The sequence below is a fragment of the Mustela nivalis genome (genome assembly GCF_964662115.1).
Source record: "Mustela nivalis genome assembly, chromosome: 2".
Taxonomy (NCBI): Eukaryota; Metazoa; Chordata; class Mammalia; order Carnivora; family Mustelidae; genus Mustela; species Mustela nivalis.
Window position 1 is genome coordinate 105735696 of NC_139021.1, and position 15765 is coordinate 105751460.

Consider the following 15765-nt stretch of genomic DNA (forward strand, 5'->3'; position numbering starts at 1 on the left):
AAGACCCAGAATTCTTGGATTTCCAAGCAAGACCACTGTGTGGAGGGGGTTGTCTCATAGATCCCCATCCTCGCTTGAATCACTCAAGTGTCCTGAAGAGAAAGCACGTGGTGGTTGAAAAGAGGCCATGCTGGCTAAACTAACGAATAATGCTTTCTTAAGTCTTTGAAATATTCAGATGCACACGTTTCATTTTAAACATTGGCAGCTTTGCCATTCACAACTATGACCCAAATTCCTCCCTCAAATATTTTAATTGAAGCCAAATTACTTTGCTTTTCTGTTTTTACATAAGAATGTAGCACCCTTATTGCTGTGAAAAGAATCATGGAAAATTTGGCTTCTGGCACTTTTGCTTTCTTAGCCTTCAACCTCTGTTTCCTCACATTTATGTCCTTGTTCAACCCATGTTCTCATACTTTATATTTTGTTTTCTTTGATTCATTTATTGGCCTTTTTCTTACAGTCATCTCTGAGACATTTTTAACAGGTAACATTTCACTGTTTTTTTTTTCCTTAAATTTATTGAGGTATATTTGACAGACAATATATATATTTAATAGTATTTAATATATATTTAAAGTATTTAGTATGGGGTGCCTGGGTGGCTCAGTTGATTAAGCGTCTGACTCTTGATTGTGGCTCAGGTCATGATCTCAGGGTCCTGGGATCGAGGCCCACATTGGGCTCCATGCTCAGTAGGGAGTCTGCTTGAGGTTCTCTCCCTCTCCCCCTACCCCCGCATGCTTTCTCTCTCTCTCAACAAATACATCTTTAGAAAAAATAAGTGTACAATCTGATAAGATTTATGTATTGTACACTCATAAAACCACTTACAATAATAAGGGCATCCACAATCCCCCACATTTTCTCATGGTTCTTTGCAGTCCACCCCATCACTCCTTCCACCCTTGCATCCCTAAGCGACCACTGATCTGCTTTCTGTCTCTGTAGAGACTCTTGACTTACCTAGAATTTTATATAAATGGAATCATGCAGGCTGTACCCTTTTTTCACTTCTTTCTCTCAGTCTAATTAGTTTGAAAGCTATCCTTGCTATAGTAGGTGTCAAGAGTTCATTTCTTTGTATTAATCATTAGTATTCATATATGGGTATATCACAGTGGGTTTATCCATTTATCTGTTGATGGATAATGAATTGTTTCCAGTTTGGGCTATAACAAATGGCCATTACCATTCCTGGGCAAGTCTTTATATTTCCTGTTCTCTTACTTAAATACCTGGGAATGAAATGGCTGAATCATAGGTGAATTGTAGGTTTAATTTTTTAAGAAATAGTCTAATTCTTTTCCAAATGTTTATGCCATTTTATATTCCCATCAGTGGCATACGAGAGTTCCAGTTCCTCCACCGTCTTGCCTATGCATTGTATAGTCTTTTCATTTTAGTCATCCTAGTCAGTGTGTAGAAGTATATTATTGTGACTTTAATTTACATTTAATTTAATTTTTATGTGTCATTGTCTAGTGACAGATGATATAGAACACTATTTAAATATCTTTTTTATACATTTTTTGTACATTTTTTATTCAGTTGCTTTTTAAATTTTTGAGTCTTGAGAATTCTTTATTTAAGTATTCTAGATTCAAGTTCTTCATTAAATATATGCTTTGCAAATATTTTGTCTCAGTTTTGGCTTTTTTTTTTTTCCTTAACAGTATCTATTGAAGAATAGAGGCTTTTAATTTGAAGGAGGAGAATTTGAGAATTTATTTTTTGTGATTATATCTTTGGAATCACAAAGATTTTCTTCAAACTTCACTGCAAAGAAATGTTATGGACCTTAGGTTTCACCTTATGCCTATGACCCATTTTGAGTTAATTCTTATATATAGTATGTAGTATGGAAAAAGGTCATATTATACATATGGATATTCATACAGTTGTTATTCCAGAACAGCTTAATGAAAAGACTGTTTTTTTCTCCACTGATTTGCCTTTGCACCTTTGTCAAAAAAACAATCACCTGTGTATGTGTGGGTTGATTTCCAGACCCTCTGTTCTCTTCCATTAACCTAATTGTCTTACACCCATGCTACACTGTCTTCACTTCTGTCGCTTTATCATAAATCTAGAAATCAGTTAGTGTCATTCCTCCAGTTTTGTTCTTCCTTTTGAAGTTGCTTCATTAACTCTCGTTTCTTTGCATTTCCAGGTGAAATTTAGAATCAGTTTTTTCAATTGCTTCAAAATTTGCTGGGATTTTGATGGGGATTTTCTTGAATCTATAATATCAAGTTGGGGGAAATTGACATCTTTAATGAATCGAGTCTTTTGACCCAAGAACAGGCATCAAATACTAAGAAATGCTCAGGTATGAATCTGACTGTGTGTGAGTTATATACCCTGAAACCACAAAAATTGCTGAGAGAAATTAAATGTCTAAATACATAGAGAGATATGCTTCAACTGATCATTTAGAAATTTTGCTATGCTTTACTTGCCTTGTAAGGTTTTTTCCCCCCCCTTCTTCTCTGTGTTGCAGTCCAACTTTGTAGAAATAATAACTTTAAAGGTGTGCTATTTGACTCTACCTTCAGTCACTAATGAAAAAGTGACTGATGGAAAGTTTAGAAAAGTAGTGTTTACAATAAATTATTCATGGAATCATTAGGTGCTCTATGTATTCTCTAGGCACTTTGTTCTTTCTCTTCTTCCGTTTTTCTGTCTACCTTCTGGCACTTCTAGTTCTCATTAGTGTCTTTTGGGGTAGATGGGGTAGAGAGGAGAAATGGGACTGAACTCAAATTCTTTTGTCATTGCTATTAAAAGCCCTTATGGAAGAAGAGATTGAATGTTGTGTTTAGGGATTTCACTTATCTTTTTGTTCCCATTCCATGTCCTGCATTTTCATAGATGAATGACAACTGGCAATAGTAAGAAAGTACAAATAAGTGCTTTTAGCTATCCAAGGCTACCTCCTAAATTTGTTAATGTGCCTTATCAGTGAATACTCAGAACATATGTGAAGTGAATTTCTCAAGAGGGAAGCCTATCTTTTTGAAGAAGATTTTTCATAATAAAAATTTAGAATTGGTCATTGGTTAAATTATCTGGTAGAGTTGGTTTGGTAGCTGTTGCAATTAAAACAAGCTATTACTGAGAGCCCTCATAAACTTCTGTGTTATTCCTACTTCAAATGAATAATTCTTATGGAAACTTCCTTTTGGTTCTCATCTTGTCAAAGACTTGGTATAAATTATAGTATATATATATATATATATATATATATATATATATATATATGGTTACCAACACAGGGCTTTTAAGAACTGTAAGGTCTGGGGGTGCCTGTGTGGTTCAGTGGGTTAAGCCTCTGCCTTTGGCTCAGGTCATGATCTCAGGGTCTTGGGATTGAGCCCTGCATTGGGCTCCCTGCTCAGTGGGGAGCCTGCTTCCCCCTCTATCTCTGCCTGCTGCTCTGCCTACTTGTGACCTCTCTCTCTGTGTCAAATAAATAAATAAAATCTTAAAAAAAGAGAATTGTGAGGTCTGATAAATTGGATGTTATTTATAAGAGTATCTTCAATAAGAGATAGTCAAACCTATATTACTCTGCATAAAATAAAGAAAGAAAATAATACATATTATGATGCAATATCCCTAATTATCTTCATTATAGTTACTTGGTTGTTCATTTGCAAATAGGTAATCAGCAAAAGACACTCAGTTATTACCCCCAATTTGTAAGGTGTTCATGCAGTTTTCCTTCATTTAGAGTATAACTGCTTACACAGTAGGTAGCATGAGGTTATCAATTCTCTGAGGGAAATTGTTGTGAACAAAGAGAAACAAACAAAGATGGGAACCCAGAAATTGTCAAGAAAAATTGTATTTGGTCTTTGAGAGGTAAAACTATAAAAAACACAACTATAATAAGAGAAGAAATAGTTCAAGAGTATCAAGATAATCATTTTGCAATATGTGTGGGTATTGAATCATCATGTTGTACACCTATATGTACACAATTATATGTCAATTACATCTCAATAAAACTGGGCAGGAGGGGAGAGAGTACTAAGAAAGACTAAATTAAAAAGGCTAAATTTATTCAGTAAATTCAATAAATTTATTTAATAAGCAAGTTCTGTGACATGCATCATATGACTTTTAGGGAACCTGCAAATGTCATCAAGGAATCAGTAGCCATCAGCTTGAAAAATCAGAGGTAACAAATAATTGTCCATGTGATATTTAGGAAATGTATCTATCTTTAAAAAAAGAAAATTAAAAAGTGAACTTCTCTGCCAACAGTTTCTGCAAGCCTACTATGAGTTAAACCTTAGAATGCAGAGATGAAAAGTCAAGATCCTGATTTCAAGGACTTCCAGCTGTGACCAAATAAGAAGCTTGGTTAATCTTCCTCCCAAAAAAAGTGATTATAAAGCTGGAAAAAAAAAAAAAAAGAAAAACTTAAGTGTTGTAGAATCAACCAAAGACATGTGATAATCTGAGAAGCTTTATGCTTGGAAAACCATTTACTGTTGGATCTATTCATCAGAGGATGGAGACTTTACTAGCTCAAGATGTTTGAGTGGAATAACCTCAATCCAGTCATTGGCTGACCACTGAACTGTGCAGTTGCAAGGGTGACCCCTAGGAATCAGGTTTAAAAATAAAAACAAGAATTAAAAGAAAACCAAGTATGGACATAACTAGCTATACTCCGTGGGGAGACACATTTCATTTGTGTTAGCCCAGTCAATTTGCCAAACAAACAAAACAAACAACAATACAAATAAAAAACCACCACTGTTGGGGGGGGGGGATCAGAATCCAGAGTTGCTGCAATATATTATCTAAAATGTTCAGTTTACCACAAAAAGTTAAGGCAACTGGAAAGTGTGACTAAGAAAGAAAGCAGTCAATAGAAATTATCTGAGTCTCCCCAAATGTTGGATTTAGTAGACCAATACTTCAAAGCAGCTAAATGAACTTATTTTTAAAGAATCAAAGGAAATTATGACATTCTGAATCTACAAATAATAAATCTCAGTAAGTGGATATTGGGAAGTTAAAAATGCAGGACCTGATCACTGTGAAGTATTATGCCTCCATCAGAAATGATGAATACCCAATTTTTGTAGCAACATGGATGGGACTGGAAGAGATTATGCTGAGTGAAATAAGTCAAGCAGAGAGAGTCAATTATCATATGATTTCACTTATTTGTGGAGCATAACAAATAGCATGGAGGACAAGGGGAGTTAGAGAGGAGAAGGGAGTTGGGGGAAATTGGAAGGAGAGGTGAACCATGAGAGACTATGGACTCTGAAAACCAATCCAAGGATTTTGAAGGGGCGGGGGGTGGGAGGTTGGGGGAACCAGGTGGTGGGTATTAGAGAGGGCACGGATTGAATAGAGAACTGGGTGTGGTGCAAAAACAATGAATACTGTTACGCTGAAAATAAATTAAAATAAATAAGAAAAAAATGCAGGACCTGAAATGAAAAATTTAGAGTGATTTAAGAGCAGATCTGGGATGGCAGGATAAAGAATCTGATAATTTGAGACTGATCAATAGAAATTATCCAATCTGAAGCACACATAAAAGGTACTGAAGAAAAAGTAAGTGTGCATTAGAGATTTATAGGGCAACAACAAAAATACCAACATACATGTAATGGGAGTCCCAAAAAGAGAAGAAAGAGAGAAAACAGCAGAGCAAAAAGTTTGTTGAAATAATGGTTCAAAACTTTCCAAATTTGAAAACTACCTTTACAGATCCAAGAAACTTAACGAATCCTATGAAAAATAAACACAAAATTATCCACGCCTAGCCACATCATGGTCAAACTCTGGAAAGCCAAAGAAAGAAAATCTGGAAAGCAGCAAGAGAGAAACAGATCATTACCTGAAGATCTGGTGCACTTAATAATTGACTTCTCATCTGAAAGAACAGAGTCCAGAAAACAGCTGAAGGATACACTCAAAGTGCGGACAGAAAAAATATATATATACCAAGAATTATATATCTGCAAAACTTACCTTCAGAAATGAAGAAGAAATAAAATCATCCTCAGATTTAAAGAAGAAAATAAAAATACTGGAAGAACACATCGGTAGTAGACCTGCCTTTGGAGAATACAACAGGAAATCATTTGGGCTGAAAGGAAGTGATACCAGAAGAGAACTCAAATTCACAGAAAGAAATGGAATGCACTAGAAATACGAAATGTGTAGGTTAATATAAAAGGCTCTGTAAGTATATTTTATCATTTCTTCTAATGACTTCTTAAAAAGGCATAATCTGTAATTTAAATATCATAACATTATATTACTATATTCGGATATATAGGTACACATTCATATATAGGTAATATTTATAACAATAATAGCACAAAATGGATAGGAAATGGAGCTATAAAGGATCCAGTTTTCTATATTTTACTGCAATTAATTGACTCTTAGTCTGCCGTCAGAATGTATGTTGTAACTCTAGAGCATCCATAAAGACAATAATTTGAGTAAAATCACAGAAAAATCAACAAGAGAGTTAGAATACCACACTAAAAATACACTTAATCAAAAATAAATGAGGAATAGAACAAAAAAAAGACAGGATATATATAAAAAACAAATAGCAAAATGAAAAAAATATAAATCCAACCATGTACATTAAATATGAATGGTTTAAACATCTTGGCAGACTAGATTTAAAAAGCAGGATCCAACTATATGCTGTCTACTAAGACCACAAATTAGATTCAAAGATATAAATTTATTTACATAAATGATGGAAAAAGATATATTATACAAACAGTAGCCATAAGAAAGATATAGTTATTATAATGATATCACACAAAATAGGCTTTAAAACAAAAAAAATATTGCTGGAGAGACAGAGGAGTATTTCACAATGACAAAAGGGTCAGTAGACCAGGAAGATACAAAATTATAAGTATATATACACACACCTAACAATAAAGTGCCAGAATACGTGTAGCAAAAGCTGACAGAATTGAAAGGAGGAATAGAACAAATCATGGAAATGAATTGGTTATTTTAAACCAACTAAAAACATACCAATATCTGGATATGACCAGTCATCTCTTTGTTAAAATAATGTTATACTAGACCAGTATAAGTTCTATTTGCAATATATGTAACACACACACACACACACACACACACACACAAAAGTACTGGAATTAACAATATAGATTTCAGTCTCATAAGAATCCTAAAAAAGCATGAACTTTATTAAAGGTTTCTCCTAAGTCTTACAGAGGTAGGAATTTGACTAAAGTCTCATAATAATATTAGAGAAGTATGAATGTTACAAAAGGTTTCTCCTAAATGATAATTACCCATGGTTAGGCATCAACTTTGAAGAACCTATCAAATTCAGCCCAGAGCCATGTCAAAGAACTTGTACTTAATTGATGACCCAGGAAATAGCACTCAGAATATGCTTACCAGATTTAAAGGTCCCATATGAAATGACATTTCTAATGCTCTCAAAGGGTGAATTAAAATTCAAAATATGTTATTAATAGGAAAATAAGCCCACACAAATTAAACGAAGTCCTGGCAAAGCAAGTAGAGTACAAAAAAATGCAGTAATATGCTGGGTTAAGACTGACTCATCATAAATTTAAAAGAAAAAGAGCTTAAATAATGGGTGAACACTTGATGAATGTAAAAAGCTGATACAATGCAAGACTCTGTTTTTTAAAATGCAACATACAAGTTTTAAAAAGGAATGTTTTTATTAAGATGGGTTGGTGAATTTTCTTCATATGTTGTATCCATTTATTTCTATTATACCTTTAAAAAAGGAGAAACAAAAAGAAAATACAGAGAAGAATGGCTGATATGAAAAGATAATGAATGGAAAATAGGTCCTTTGAAAGGGTAGAAAAAAAAGATATCTGGGTTCCTCTTCCCCTAATGGGAAAGAGTAAGAGACGGCAGCATAATTTTCAAGTTCTCGAGTTTTAATATTTGTAGGTTTTTACAAAGCAACTAGGTAAAAATCTAACCAAGGGAAACATCAGTCTGAGGCGGGTGGTGTACCACGTGACCTCCTCTGATTCCATGCATGTATTCAACAGATCTGCATTAGGTATTCAACAGATCTGCATTAGGTGTCCCTGTGACCCTAAAATCCCCCAGCTGTGAGGCAGAGACAGGGGCAGTGCCCACCTCACCAGAAGGTTGTGGGAATTAAGTGGGGGGTGGGGTGTATAGAGAGCCTTTAGTCCAGTGCCAGGCATGGATGGTGACTGAGTCAGATGTCACTGATGGCTGCCTCTGAGTCCCCATCATCACTGTCACCCCATCACCATCACCGTCCTGTTTAGCATCTTCCTCTCCTTCATAACCATCACCATCATCCCCACTGCTCTCTACGGCCCCGTCATTTCTGGCCTCCAGGTTAGGAATTCTGCAAGGTGATAAGCACCTATTTTGTTGCTCTGTGAGTCGGTTTTTTCTGTGAACAAGTCCTGAATGCTACCGTTTAAGGGGCAAATCTAGATGTGGAACAGGTCCAGATTTGTTGTTAGTTTAGGTCACACCGTGTCATTCTCCTCTTCATGCTGTAATAATAGATAGTTAGCCATCATTTAATGACATTGATGCAAAAATGTAATTTGCTGGAATTATTCTCACTGGGGCTACTCCAAGAACTTGAGTTCCATTTATATTATAGCAAATTAATTGCTTGGAAAAAAAAGTCACACTAGTGTGGCATTCTTACCTCTTGTGGCGAAGGAACACAGTAGAAAGCACTTAGACATATCCCTGTTCAAAAATGATTGAATTCAATTGGAATTCAGCTAGCATTGCTACTCGCATTTGCTGTTTTACCAGGCTTTGTGCTTTGCATGTTTGATGAACGCTGGTCTGCTGGTAAACAAGGAATGGAGATCTGGCCCCTCTTCTCTGCCTCTAAACTCCATTTGTGCAGGTTTTAAAAAAAATGATGGAAAGAATTTGGCCATCTTTTTATTATTGCTAAATACTTAACATCTGTGGAGAAGAGATTTGTGTTGCAGAAATGTTCTTAGCAATTTAGGGAGATGGCTTCTATTTTTGTCCAGACTTTAGCTTTGAAATGTTATTGGATTGTTGATTTAGGAAGTGGCTTTGACCAGCATTCCTCAAGAGAAAGGAATAGTGTGTTTCCATATGCCACAGATTCATGTTGGTGGGCGTGGAAGCTCGTTTTAGATTCACCATCGTCCTCTTCCTAGCGCGATGCATTCCACTAAGGTTAAGGGTAGTGCCCAGTGAATGATGGAGTCATTCCTCGGCTCATCTGTGGACCGGAGCCTTCCTGCAAACTGCCTGCTACCCATCAATGACAAGATAAACCAGGTACTCAGAGTATGTGCTTAGAACCTTTCATAGTAATGGCATATAGGCATGACATTCAAACATATGCTTTTCTATCTAGCGGAAATCTTACTTACTAATTGATTGAAAGTAAAAAGAAAAAAGAAAAGCAGTCACAATAACCAAAGCACAAACAAACTAAATTCTTGTTCTTTATCTTAATGACCTACAGAACACCAGTTCTGTGGGATATGAATAAGGGAATAAGGTTAGGACAAAAGGGCATAACATCCTTCAAGAGGTTTGGGAGGAACTGATCGAGTAAGTCGGGTAAATTCATGTCTTCAGGGCTCCTCCGAGACTGCATTGTTAACCTCCAGGAGAGGGGTAGGATAAGCCTCTGATCTCATAAAACCCTGCATTTGTACATTACCTGCAACGGGGACTGTCCTAGGAAGACCTTTATGAAGAGTTAGTAGCCCATAGCTGTCCTTTTTTTTTTTTTTAAGATTTATTTATTTACTTATTTGAGAGAAAGAGTGAGAGAGAGGGAGAGAGAACCTCAAGCAGCCCTCGTGCTGAGGGAGGAGCCTGAGGTGGGGCTTGGTCCCATGATCCTGAGATCATGACCTGAGTGGAAATCAAGAGTCAGCATCTCGACCGAGGGAGGCACCAGGCGCTCCTATTCCGAGGCTGTCTTAAACGTTACACTCTCTTCTTACATAGCATTAGGGCAGCCCCATAGTTCTTAAAACTTAATTTTTCCCTTATTTAAAAATTTTTGAAACCCCTGTAATCATGTTACCATTTTTCTGGTATCATGGGTTACTTTTCATTTAGTTAAAAAAAAAAAAAAAAAACTGACCAGTTGATCAAAAAGAGACAAAGTCCCAGCTCCTAGAAGCCAGGGACTACATTTCTCCTATGATTTCTGAATCATCCCAGAGAACGTGGGAAGGGCCTCGGCAGATTATGTGAGGGATGACTTGGCAATAATTGTGTTGGAAAATACTTCTTGGCAAAGGAAAGTGAGATTAGGAACTGAACGGATCCTGGAATGAATCAGATACAAAAGGTTTTTTTCGTGCCACTCAAAGAAGGTAGAGGGAAAAAGATAGGGCAACTGAGGGTTTAAAAAAAAAAAAAAGTCATCGAAAATGTGCTTTAAAAAAACAAACATAAAAGTGGTCTTTAAACCCTGTTGGATATCAGCGTTCTGAGGCCAAGGTCTAACGGGAGCAGAAGGTTGTAGGGAAGAGATAACTTCCCTTCCCGGTAGATCCAGCCTCTCCTTTAGCTAGCACACTATCCGTTCCAGTTTCCTTTTTCTTGAGCTTCATCTCGTTTAAGCAGCTCTGATGAGTGCTGGCCATCTCTCTTGTTGCCGGGTGTTAATAGAGTGCAGAGCAGGTGAAAATCTCGGGGACATTGGGCATGGTCCGCGAACACGTAAGCGCAGCCTGGAGTTTGGAAAAGCCGCATAGAATGCTGATGAGCTCTCGTCCCTGTGTGCCCAGCTGGCATCCTCATCCTCTCACGCCACCTCGCGGCCCTTTACATCCTCCTGAAACTCAGCCTTATTTTCCCTACCATCCCAGCCCGAGGCCTTCAAGAGAGCGCGTCAAGTACACACAGTGTTTTCAGGAAGGGGAGGGGCGTGGGAGAGAAACTGACAACTGGAATCTGTCTAGTAACTTTTTACTTCCCACCTCCCTGTTTTTGCAAAACGTCTTAAACAAGGTAACTGATTTCCTGGCCACCTCCGCTGTCCTTCGTCTCCGGCATCTGGCTTTCCCATCTGGACAGCACCCACCGTGACTGACTTGACTGCACCAGCCTGGCTGCCCGGTGCTTAGCGCGTGATGCTTCATTGCATTCTTAGGCCAACCCTCAGGTCTTACTCCTACTGCAGTGTTATCGGTGGGATGTTTAGATGAAGCAGCTTGCTCTGCACAGCGGCCCCTGTGGACCGGGCTGGGATTAAGCTACCTCTTTGTTTACCCCAAAGTGCCAGGAAAATTTTTCCAACTTGGAGAGGCATTATTATTATTCATTTAATGCACCTGCTTTTAGCTGGGAGCATCACCACCTTCCCGGGGGGGGGGGGCAGTTTGCAGCAGGTTTGTAACGGTATTCGGGTATCTCAAGGTGAGAGCTGAGAATGTTCCTGGGATCTAGTAGCCAGAAAAAGGAGGAGGACCATGGTGAGAAATGCTGAGGACCACCTCATGGGACAATAGATTATCCTGCCTCAAATGCCAATAATGCCCGGTTCAGAAACAATGGTAATGGATGAGAATCTAATAATGGATTCAGAAAGCCTAAATAACTTCCCCAAATCTAGAGCCATAAATCAAACTGATCTCTGTCTGGCCCTAAAGCTTATGCCCTGTTCACTCTCTTCAACAGAACATTAAAATATTATGTATAATTTGATTTACTCTCTGAATTATCATATTTTATATGTAGCATCTCAAATATAATTTATTTAGAGAATAGTTGACTAATTTCCTGATTGAATGTTCTTTTAATACATTTAACAGAGATAGCATGTATCATAGTATTTGCCAGATTTTCAGAAGGATGCTGAAACTTAATAAAAGAAACCATCAGCACTGTATTAAATTAAGAGAACTGCGTATTCTGGAACATGCTGCTTCTCCATGTCGGCCAGGAGGGGAAAGGACTCCTATAGGGAAGGAGAAGGATGCAGGAGGGGGAGGCGAAGGCCAGGTGAAGAGGTTAGGAGAGAAAACCAAAAACAAAAAATCCTTGGATTTTTTATTTCATTCGGCTTATGTCCTGAGCTCTGGGCTGTCACTAGCAACATTTGCTTCCTCTGGAACTTTGCTTTTAAAAACGTTCATGAACGTTCTAAAGGGCTGCCCAAACTTAAATAAAATTCTCTGCTTTCTCCATATATAAAGGCATCTTTTAATGTGCTCATTTTCAAAATATATGTCATGTCTTTTTTGAAGCAGTCTTGGGTTTTGCTGGGCAAAGACCTTGTCATTCTTGGTTAAAAGAGCTTCGGCCTCATCAGATCGCACACAGGGCCATGCACTTGGACATCCTCATCATCTGCAGATCTTAGCCATCCTTTCCTAACAGAAAGGCCACACATACACACCCACACATATGTAGCCACCCAGAAAAATGTTATAGTTTTAGCCTCACTCCATGCCTACCATGGAGATTCCCATCCTGAATTGGAAAAAAGGAGGAAGAAAAAAAAAAACACAAAAAAAACCCTGTATCTATTGGTTTCTATAGTTTTTTCCTTCCTCTTTTCACAACTTGAGATATATTTAAATTCCCAGTGTATTCCCAGTGTAAATGACTTTCTGGGCACCAGAGAGAACAGGGAATCTCAAACTTTAGTGGTGAGAATATCTGGGGAGCTTGTAAAAAATGCAGATTTTCAAGCCCTGCACTAGAGACTTGAATTTGGTAGCTCTTGGGGGGTGTAATAGGCTTTGTCGACAAGCTCCTCAGGGGACGGAGTGTGGGGGGCTCATGAACCAAACTTGGATGATGGTTCATTCAGCACTTGGTAGGCCCTTAATAAACAGTTGGTGAATGGATCCGAAGGCTCTCCTGGCACGTCTGTTGGTATCAAGAGGCTGTTACTTTTAATCACATGGGCTTACGATCCTAGAGGACTCTAGGATTCTAGCCCCTCAGCTTTGTCCCCGTTTTCAGTGACTTTGAAAGTTGGCTGCTTTTCACAGTCTCCTGCACAGGCCCTCTCCATTCCCACTGCTTCAGGCCATCTTGTCCCACGGGGTGTTGGCAGGGTCCCCAGGCTCCGGAATCTTCCCTCCAGCTTATCTTTAAAACCACTCCCACGTGTGTTATTCTCATCCCCGTGCTTCTGTGCATTGAACCTCTTCATGGTTCCTCTTCATGGTTTGGGCGAAGCTACTTTTCCACTTGACCTCTCGCTCCTCTCCTTCCCTTTAATGCTACTGGTTTGCACTCTTGTCCCTAAGTGTGGGTTGTGCATTTCCACCTCTCTGTCTTGGCTCATGCATCTCCCCAGGGGGAGAAAAGGGTTAACTCAGCAGGCCTGTGTCGTTCAGACCCCACACTTGCCAAAGAAATGTGTCTTTAGGACTAGCCCTTCGCCAGCTCCCAAGAGATAACCTCTGAGCCCCTGAAATATTCTTCTTCATAAGAGTGTCTTTGTGTACCAAAGTCCTGGGGTCATGCTGTGTATATGCTGTGTATACGTGTGTGTATGCTGTCACGTTTCTCTTTGTATGTGTGTGGTATATACTGTGCCCAGCAGACTCGCTTTTCGGAGTTTAGTCTTTAAAAATCATACAAGGGTAAACTGTGTGTTGCGGTCTTGTTTGTTGAGTCAGAAATCGGAAATAACTCAGTTATCCACTGATGACAATATTAATGGAGTAAGAATTCCATAGGAGAAATAGTGATAGAACTCCCAATTACTGAGCCCATTCTGTTTCAGCCCTGTGCTAAGGGTTTTACTTACAGTATTTCACTTTCATTTACAGCAAATCCTCTGTAAGTTAACCCCACTTAGACAAACACTGAGACACCTAGCGGTGAAATGAGGTCACGTGGCCAAGATAGGTATGACTGTACCCGTCAGTTCACAGGAGGGTAGTAAAGAGTGATTATGACAGAGTCATAGAGCCCTGTGTGCTGGCACGGAAGGATGCTTATGGCACATTATTAAGCCTAAAGAGGAAAAATCATGAACTCATTTGCATGTTACCATCTTGTAAGCCATACATATATGTCTATGCATAATGTCTATGCATATTGTGTAAAAGCTATGTTCAACATATATATTAAGAGTAATTTTTAGCTGTAAAAATATCTAGTAAATGAAACAAAGAACAAAGAAGAAAGTCATGGTCCATGGCCTGATCCATTATTTCCTTAGAGCAGCATTTCTTTTCTGGGTCCTAAGACCAGATCATACCAGCAGACCTCAGAGACCTTGGTGCTAGCAGGCTTTTTCAAAGAAGAGAAGAAAAAGAAAAGTATTGTTGTTGAACTAAATTTAACAAACACGTGTCGCATTTTTTCCTTGTTCTGGATTTCTGTGATATTGTGATTGTCTAACTCTTACACAAGTTGACCGTCCCTCCCTGGGCAGCCCGCGGGATGGAAGGTGACTGTTGCTCCCCACCTCATGGCAGGAACCTGGGCGCTAACCACACTGTTTTCTCATCTCTTCATCCAAAAACAAATCAAGAGTTCCAGTTTATTGTCCCAGTATTTGTACCTTCGCGTACCACCTGAGCCCACATGCCCAGGCAGTGACTATGGAGATGGGCATAAGAAACCCTGATCGGTTGACCTTGGTCATAAGTTGGACACTGTGGCCAGGGTACTGAGCTCTGTGATGGCCCAGATGGCATGAATCACCAATATCTGAGTTGGGAAAATTAGTTGCACCTTGGAAAAGAGAGAAGGGAAAAGATGGCAAAATGGAAGATGTCTTTATATGTGGCCATATTCTCTTCCTGTACTCTGGTTGGAGCTCCTTCCTGTTTCATACAAACATGTGTTACGTGTTCACACCATATATTCCTTCTCATATTACACTTTTTAAGTTAATATATATTATGAACATTTATTTCCCATTGATATTATTCTTCAGAAACATGAACTTTTAGAGCTGCTTCATGTTCCATTTTATGAATGAAGTAGATCTATTTGTTTTTCAAATTTTATTTTAAAGTCTAGTATAGTTAACGTACAGTGTAGTGTTAGTTCCGAGGGTATGATATAAGGATTCAGTGCTTCCATATGTCAGCCGGGGCCCATCACATGTGCACTCCTTAATCCCCATCTCCTATTTCCCCCATCCCCGACCCACCTCCCCTCTGGTGACCATCAGTGTGTTCTCTGTAGTTAAGAGCCTATTTCTTGGTTTACCTTTCTCTCTCTCTCTTTTTACTTTGCTCATTTGTTTTGTTTCTTAAATTCCACAAAGAAATGAAATTATGTGGTCTTTGTCTTTCTCTGACCGACTTACTTCACCTAGCATTATACCCTCTGGATCCATCCATGTTCTGAGTAATATTCCATTCCATATACCACATCTTCTTTATGTCTTCATCTAGTGATGGACATGGGGATCATTTCCATAATTTGGCTATTGTAAACAATGTTGCTATAAACTTAAGAGTGCATATACCCTTTTGAATTAGTGATTTTGTATTTTTTAGGTAAATACCCAGGAGTGCAATTACTGGATCATGAGGTAGTTTTTTTTTTTTAACTTTAAAAAAAAATATTTTACTTATTTGAGAGAGAGAGAGTATGTGTGTGCATAAGCAGGGGCAGGGGCCGAGGGAGAGAGAGAAGCAGACTCCCTGCTGAGCAGGGGGCCCTACTCGGGGCTCCATCCCAGGACCTCAAGATCATGACCTGAGTCAAAGGCAGACGCTTAACTGACTCAGCCGCCTAGGCATCCCTATT

The 15765-nt window shown here is 38.5% G+C and overlaps 1 long non-coding RNA gene across 4 annotated transcripts in view; it reads left to right on the plus strand.

Annotated features, from left to right (window-relative positions):
- The window catches only part of LOC309859774, a 296536-nt gene that overhangs the window by 258946 nt on the left and 21825 nt on the right, over positions 1-15765 (plus strand). Inside the window, exon 1 of one of the 4 annotated variants that reach the window (XR_014308891.1) lies at positions 5931-6222. The exons of the other annotated variants lie outside the window; for them this stretch is intronic. This is a non-coding gene — a long non-coding RNA (uncharacterized lncRNA). Of the gene's footprint in view, positions 1-5930; positions 6223-15765 lie in introns of those variants that run through there. 4 annotated transcript variants of the gene reach the window in all.